Source organism: Cynara cardunculus, assembly GCF_001531365.2.
Source record: "Cynara cardunculus var. scolymus isolate 2C chromosome LG 17, CcrdV1, whole genome shotgun sequence".
Taxonomy (NCBI): Eukaryota; Viridiplantae; Streptophyta; class Magnoliopsida; order Asterales; family Asteraceae; genus Cynara; species Cynara cardunculus.
In genome coordinates, this window is record NC_037544.1 from 8084373 (window position 1) to 8092927 (window position 8555).

The 8555-nt window shown below is 41.7% G+C and overlaps 1 pseudogene; it reads right to left on the reverse strand.

Annotated features, from left to right (window-relative positions):
- Positions 1-678: 678 nt before the first annotated feature.
- Positions 679-7047, reverse strand: LOC112499825 (annotated as a pseudogene).
- Positions 7048-8555: the final 1508 nt, after the last annotated feature.

Here is an 8555-nt window from a genome sequence, read left to right on the forward strand (position 1 = left end):
AGGTTGTTATTCTTCATATAAAAATATAGAGAACACACATCAGAAAGATGCCCCTTGCCCGACCTTTTGCTCATACCAGGATCAATCTAGTCTTATATAAATGTGCGCTCCGCACCTCCTAACTTGCATAAAAAACTAAGTAAAGATCCCCTTTAGCTCTCGTATATTTATCCATTACACCAAATGAAACCGGTGACACTAAAATCACCGTTACAATCATCAAAAGAATGTGGAGCACCAGTAGCAAACAAGTTATATAGACTAGATCACATGGTCACAACTGTCACCATTCCTTTTGTTTACCACCATCAATTAATTTCAATACCAACTCACATCCATCACTATTATAGACAATTTATTTATATTAATTTTTTGTTCTGTAAAACTATTAGAAACACATCATTCACTTGAAAAATACAACTATTGGCTAATGAAACAAAATGGTGTGAAAGAAGAAAAGAGAACCATGTAATACAAACATATATAGAATCATTTGGCTTAACAAATTGTTGTAAGCATCCCAACTAATTGGGCCTTTTCTATTCATCCTGCTACTAGATAGTAGATGTTGAAACATCTCTACCTATAATTTGCATTACACATCTATATAACCCACACATAATAATTATAATAATGTCTAATAATAATTGTAATAATCATTTCAGGTTTACGAAATCCTTACCAGCTACCTTGGCTTTTTTTGTTGGGTTCGAATACGTAATTGATCAACGATTCTTTGACCGATAGCAATTCTGGGAACTCTTTCTTCAACTTGGATGTATCCAGCTCATTATTGCTCCGTGCGGCTACTATCACACGGGCTTGTTCTTCGAGTGTGAAGTTTGTCCATTTGAATTGCGGATTTATGTATTGTTTGTACATCTCCAGGACCTCGTTATGGCTCACCACCCCCACGTTTGTGAAGTTCCAGATTCCTTTCAGGTTCCTCCTCGCCATTTCAATGGATATTGTTAAAAGCTCATCCAATATGCTCATGCTGTTGGGAATGTTGACTACTTTATCGTAACGAGCAATCTTGTTCACAAAGTTTCGAGGGTTGTTGAGGTCTGATGATATTGGCATTCAGACTCTCAGGGTGCATACGTTATCGTATTCTTTTAACAGCTCCACAACCTGCACAAATAAGAAAAACATTTTATATTCATTTGATACAGTATGTAGGACTCTAATATCCCCCCTCCAACAAAGACCAGACAAGTACACATTGTCCCAAAGTGTTGAGAGGGGGCTTAGATGGATACATATTGGCTCTAATATCATGCAAGAATATGTGAAATCCCATTAGATTACTCTCAAAAGGGCTTTCAAGGAAAGAAATGAGGTTCAAGGATAAATGGTCTGAATCTTTCCGACATGGTACTCTTAACAAGGATAAAAGGGCAGTGAAACTACCATAGCGTTGGTTTTAGAATAGAAAGAACAAGTAAAATTGGGCGTGTCTTCTTCCTTGAAACCAATGCCTGAACCTTCAGGATGTGCAGAATCATATTCGAATATGGATCCAGTTGCAAAATTCATCATCAAGATCCCATGTTCTCTGCACATGTCTTCTAAAGTTACCGTGCCAGAGACATTGGTACAGATTTTTTCTTTCTTATGAGATTCGCACAATCAACATTGGGTCTGCTAATGACAGCGGCAACAGTGAAAACATGGGTGGGCTTAACATTTTGGATATCAGCTAGAATCTGTGATCGATCCTCCAAACGACCCTTACCATACTCGTACTCGATTCCTTGTTTCTCACACAACTTCCCAAGTAAACCACCGATCCATCCTGTCCTACCATAAATAAGGAACTTGAAAGATGGTTTATTAGGAGAGTTGGTACTACTTTTTGAAGTAGGGACTATTAGTAAATATGTAAATTATTTTGTAAATAATGTATTTTAGGACAGTTTGTTAGTCATTGATGGTAGAGATTATCTCCTTGTATTTCTGTATTCTCTCTCCTTATATTAAGGGTTGATGATGTATAATGAAAGGCATTGATAATTTACCATAAACACTTTTATGGTATCAGGGCCTATCTCTAAGAAACCTTTGAAACCCTAGCCGCTGTCTTCCTCGTTTTCGTTGTCTCTCCTTCTCCGGTAAGAAGAAACCCGATTGAGCCATGGCTCCATCATCCAACGAAGCCACACCCAAAACAACAAACCTCCATCCCGTCTATACTGTCACGAACATCCAGAATAAAGTTCGGATACTAGATGGGACCACGGTTACGTATTCGTCATGGGTAAAGCTTTTCAAGCTTCATGCTAGAGGTTACAAGGTACTCAATCACATTGACGGTACGCCGCCACCGAATAGCGCCGATGCAACCTACGAAACATGGGTTGAGATCGATGCGATCGTGTTGTAATGGATCTATGGTACGTTGTCTAACGATCTCCTTGTTCGTGTACTTGATTCAGATGCTACTGCCTACGAGGCTTGGACTAAGATTCGCGATATTTTCCTCAACAACAAGGGCTCCCGGGTCGCCGCCCTCGAACACGAATTCACAAACCTGACTCTGACCGCTTGCTCTTCTATGGACGAGTATTGCCAGAAAATTAAAGGTCTCGCAGAACAACTCACGGATGTGGATAATCCGGTTAATGAAAAACGAATGGTTCTTTAGTTGGTTCGTGGTCTTCCTACAGACTTCGACACGGTCGCCTCTTTTATTAACCAAAGCTCTCCTTCTTGGGACATGGCATGTAGCATGCTTCAACTGGAACAACAGCGTCAATCAGCTCGCCAAAATTCAACCCAAACATCTACGATGGCTCCCTCTGCTCCCAAGGGTTCGCATGCCGCCACCATTGCGCCGCCGCCACCCTCTGTCGATCAGCGATCATATGGCAGGGGTCGTGGTCGTGGCCGGYCTTATGCCCGTGGGGGACGATCGTCTAACCCGGGTCGTGGTCGCTCTTTTGCTCCTACTCTACCGCCTACCACCTACCTATCGTGGGCCTGGTGGGCCTCGCCGCCCTGTCCGTATCCAACACAGCCAAATGCATGGCCCAATGTCTCCTGGCCCGGTAGTCCTTCTCTGTAGGCACCATCGACCCAATCTGCTGTGGCCCATATTGCGTATCAACAAATAGGATCGTCTCCTGTGCAGTCCGATTCGGTGGCCCAATCATCCGACACTCAGCTCTACGCACGATTTTGATGCTCTAAATCCGACTGATCTTGGAGCCGCTTTTCACAGTATGCATCTCAATTATCAAGATCCTTCGTGGTACATCGATACAGGGGCATCTTCTCACATGACTGCAGATGCAGGTAAAATTCAATTCCCTTTATCATCTTCTAATATACATACTATGTTCGTTGGTAATGGCACTAGTATACTTATTAAAGGATCCGGAAATGCCATACACGTAACTCCTCATAGCACCTTCCATCTCCGCAACATCCTGTACACACCAAATATCATTAAAAATCTCTTACCTGTTTGCCAATTTACTCGTGATAATAATGTGTCTGTTGAATTTGATCCTTACGGCTTTTCTGTGAAGGATCTCAAGACCGGGACGATTCTTTCGCGCCACAATAGTCCGGGTGATCTATACCCCTTCACCACACCCAACTCCTCATCATCGGTTCACCTAGCCACCTCCACCATCGATCAATGGCACAACCGACTCGGACACCCTGGCGCTACCGTTTTAGATCTTCTTCGTACTCGTTTATTTATTTCTTGTAATAAAATCAACCCGTGTACGGTGTGCCACTCATGTCAATTGTCAAAAAGCAAAAGATTACCATTCTATGATTCAATTACTACTACTTTTGCACCATTTGATATCATTCACTGTGATTTATGGACCTCTCCTGTTAGTAGTACTTCCGGTTACAAATATTATATGGTACTTTTTGATAACTTTACACAACATGTCTGGATTTACCCCCATAAATATAAATCTGAAACCTTCGTCAACTTCACCAAATTCTATAGACTTATCCTCACTCAGTTTAACCGTAAAATAAAATCGTTCCAATGCGACTTGGGGGGGGGGGATTTGATAACAATGAATTCAAAATATTTTCTTCAACCAATGGTCTTGTGTTCCGCTTCTCGTGTCCCCAAACCTCACCTCAAAACGGCAAATCTGAACGCATGATACGTCGTCTTAACGACATTGTTCGTGCTCTTCTTACCCATGCTCACCTTCCCCCAAAATTCTGGGTCGAGGCCCTTCATACCGCCGCTTACCTTCACAACATTCTACCAACTAAATGTCTAAACTCTCTTACCCCTACCTTTGCCCTATACCTTCGACACCCAACGTATGACCATCTACGGGTCTTCGGGTGTGCTTGTTATCCAAACACCTCTGCGACTCAACCCCACAAACTCCACCCCCGCTCTCTCCGCTGCATCTTTCTCGGGTATCCTACCAATTTTCGGGGTTACCGCTGCCTTGACCCAACGACCGAAAAAGTCCTTCTATCTAGACACGTTATCTTTGATGAAAACTCCTTCCCGTACACCAACACTTCACCATCAAACTCCTACACTTTCCTTGACGACCACCCTATTTCGTCACCTTTCTTCACCTCTTCCTCACCATCCGACACACCATCACCCACGCCTCCCTCGCCACCACATCTGCCCCAAATGCCACCATCTCCACCATCCCTACCCACCCCACCATCTCCACCATCCCCACCATCACCCACCATCCTGCCCACAACCAACACCCACACTATGACTACCCGTGCCAAGCACGACATCTTCAAACCACACCAACCCCTAAACCTTCATACCTCCACCCATCCTCCCCTCTCTCCTATCCCATCCACCTACGCTAAGGCTCTCCAGGATCCAAATTGGTTAAGTGCTATGAACAATGAATATAATGCGCTATTGGACAATGATACTTAGGAGCTTGTACCTCGTCCCACTGACCGCCCAGTTATACGATGCATGTGGTTATTTCGCCATAAATATCGTGCAGATGGGACTCTTCAACGATGTAAGGCTCGCTTGGTGGTTAATGGGAAATCTCAAATGGTTGGGATTGATTGTGACGACACATTTAGTCCGGTGGTCAAACCAGCTACTATTCGAACGGTCCTAAGCCTTGCCATCTCTCATTCTTGGCCAATACACCAACTAAATGTGAAAAATGCGTTTCTACATGGTGATCTTCAAGAAACGGTTTTTATGCACCAACCACCAGGCTTTGTTGATAAAAATACCCCACATCACGTCTGTCGTCTTCGTAAATCGCTATACGACCTTAAGCAATCCCCACGGGCGTGGTATAATCGATTCGCAACTTATATCACCAACAATGGATTTCGAAGCAGTGCTTGTGACAACTCCTTATTCATTTGTCGGCAAGGCACTCATACTACTTATCTTCTGTTGTATGTCGACGATATCATTCTTACAGCCTCGGACTCCAACCTATTAAATTCCATCATTAAGACCCTATCGCGAGAATTTGCTATGACGGATCTTGGGACGTTACATCATTTTTTGGGAATTTTGGTTCAGCGCGACAAACACGACTTGTTTTTATCTCAAACTTAGTATGCACAAGACATTCTTAAAGGGCCGTCTATGACTAATTGCAATCCATGCAATACACCCGTGGACACCACCTCCAAGCTTAGTGTTATTGTAGGCGACCCATTACCCTATGGTACTTTATATCGCAGCTTGGTCGGTGCACTTCAGTATCTTACGTTTACAAGGCTCGACATCTCTTATGCGGTACAATAAATTTGTTTGTTTATGCATGCACCATGTGATTCGCATTTTAACTTCATGAAACGCATACTTCGATATATTAAAGGAAAACTCGACTTCGGCATACGCATCATTGCATCACCTAGTCACACTCTTACAGCCTACTCGGATGCAGATTGGGGTGGTTGCCCTGATTCGCGACGATCCACTTCCGGTTATTGCGTTTTTCTTGGTTTAGTATCTTGGTCATCTAAACGACAACCCACCATATCTTGTTCCAGCGCCGAAGCCGAATACAGAGGGGTCACAAATGTCGTGGCTGAGCCAAGTTGGCTGCGCAATTTACTTCTCGAGCTTCACGTCCCATTACGCAAGGCAACTATGGTTTATTGTGACAATGTTTCAGCGGTTTATCGATCAGGTAACCCGGTTCAACATCATGTTGAAATTGATATTCATTTTGTGCAGGAAAAAGTAAAAATTGGTTATATTCGTGTTCTTCACGTACTTTTACAAAGGGTCTACCTCGACAGCTATTCGAAAACTTTCGTATCAGTTTGAGCGTCTGCTCTCCTCCCGCTCCAACTACAGGGGACTATTAGTAAATATGTAAATTATTATGTAAATCATGTATTTTAGGATAGTTTGTTAGTCATTGATGGTAGAGATTATCTCCTTGTATTTCTGTATTATCTCTCCCTATATTAAGGGTTGATGATGTATAATGAAAGGCATTGATAATTTACCATAAACACTTTTAGGGACCACCTTTTGGATCTGAGAAGAATTGACTGCTGCATAAGGTGAATCACACTGAATGTTTTCAAGTACATCAACATCTCTCTTGACTCCACCTGGCATCATTAACATTCTAGGATGAGAAAGAAGTGCTCTAGAGACATCTCCCCACCAATCAGGATGCTAGTATACCACTCAACGGTCTTTTGAGACCCTCTTCCCATGTGGTCCTTTCAGACCAACCCAAGCTCTTCAGTTTCTCATCATCCAAGAAGTACCACAAATCATTAAATGGCCTGTTCTCCACAAATTTGATGCTTGCTTCAGGATCCATCTTGAAAAGGTTGCACATATCTTTGGCAACATCATTAACTCGCCTTTCTGTCTTAGTTACTATGTTGTAAACATGACCAACTTCTCCCTTGTGGAGAATGACTTCAAAAGCCTCAGCAACGTCTTCACAGTAGAGATAACTCCTCACACTGAATCTTCACAACAATAATTTGTAAAGGTGAACCTTCACATAAAGGTTCGGTGGGTTTTTGTATGCTGTGAAGATTCAATGTAATTTTTTAGTTGTTGTTAGACCCCATCTTGTGAAAGTGTAAGTAAGAAGCCTCTTACTCTAGTCCATAGGACTTAGTCTTTAGAAGCAGTCTGGACTAAGAGCTATCATGCAGAAGTCAAGACCCAGAGCTCTTACTCAAAGAGTCAAGGATCTTACATACAGAGCCCGCGCTCAATCTCCATGGACGATCAAGCCTTAAGCGCCAAGAAGCTTAAGCGCTTGATGCAAAGCTACAATCTAGACACAGAGCCTCTGCATAGTACATGCAGAGCCTTTGGATAGTACATGCAGAGCCTCTGGTCTTCTAACTCCATGGAATGCACGTTTAGTCCAGACATTCTCACAAGCGTTTAACAGATTCAAGGCATCTTGACTTTGTCCGCTCCACATTTCAAGGGCAGTCAATGATAAGGATGCGAATTCTGCGATCAGAGTTTCAAGCCATAATTATAGCATAGTTTGTTTGACTTGGGCGTATATAAGGAGGCATCCTCCTCAGGTTCAAAATTCCTGAGAGTGCCGATTTATACTATAGCAAAGTTCTTGTGAGAATACGTTTTAGATTGAGAATTCTTATTTTCGTCTAATAAAGCATCTGACTTATTCAAAATCTTTTAGTGTCCTTATTTTTGTTGAATATCTCGTTTGATCAATTCAGTACACTGTTCGTATTTTATTCATATTCTTCATAAATTGTGTTTTTCTTATAATTAAGAGAATATGGGTTCCAACAATTGGTATCAGAGCCAACTAATCAAATTCATTGATTAGTCGATCGATATCCATCAGGATAACTCTCTTAATTTTTGATTATTCGTTTTTAAAAAGGAATTTCATTCTTATTTTTGATCCATTTAAAAACGTCTACTTTTAGTATTATGGAAATCAGTTTCAAATCGTCTATCACTTTCAAGTCATTTTTTCTTCTCAAAATCCTTAAACAAAAATGTCAAGTCAAACGTGGAACTCCATGTATAGTGTTGGATCTCTTAAAAATCTCCAATACTCATTGGGAAAAATATCCCCAATGGAAAATACGGATGATCAATTTTTACGAAGGTTTTGACCTAGAGCTTTACGAATCAATTCAAAACGACCCTTTTGTACCTACTACACTAATTCCTCGTATTTCTGCTGCTGGTGACACGGTCGAAGTACCTGCCAAAAGAGTTCCCAAGCTTCGTCGAGATTGGGACGATGAGGACAAGCGTAGAGTGGAAGTGGATCAGAAAGCCAAGAGGCTTTTTGTTAGTCCCGAAGGGAAAGGCAATAAACAGAAAGTAATTGTAGAAGGGGGGTTGAATACAATTACACTTACTTTTTTCAACTTTTTAATTCTTATTGATTTATATCAAGAATTAATACACACAGAAATACAAAAGATTGTTGCGGAAGATAGGAAAGGAAAACCTAACCTAAACAATCTTACAAAGAGAAGAATTTTCAAGAACAACACAGAGAGTTCTTGAAAGGAAATGAAGAACACTAAGAATTTCTTCGCACACAGGAGAGCAAGGGAGTAGAAGGAAATAG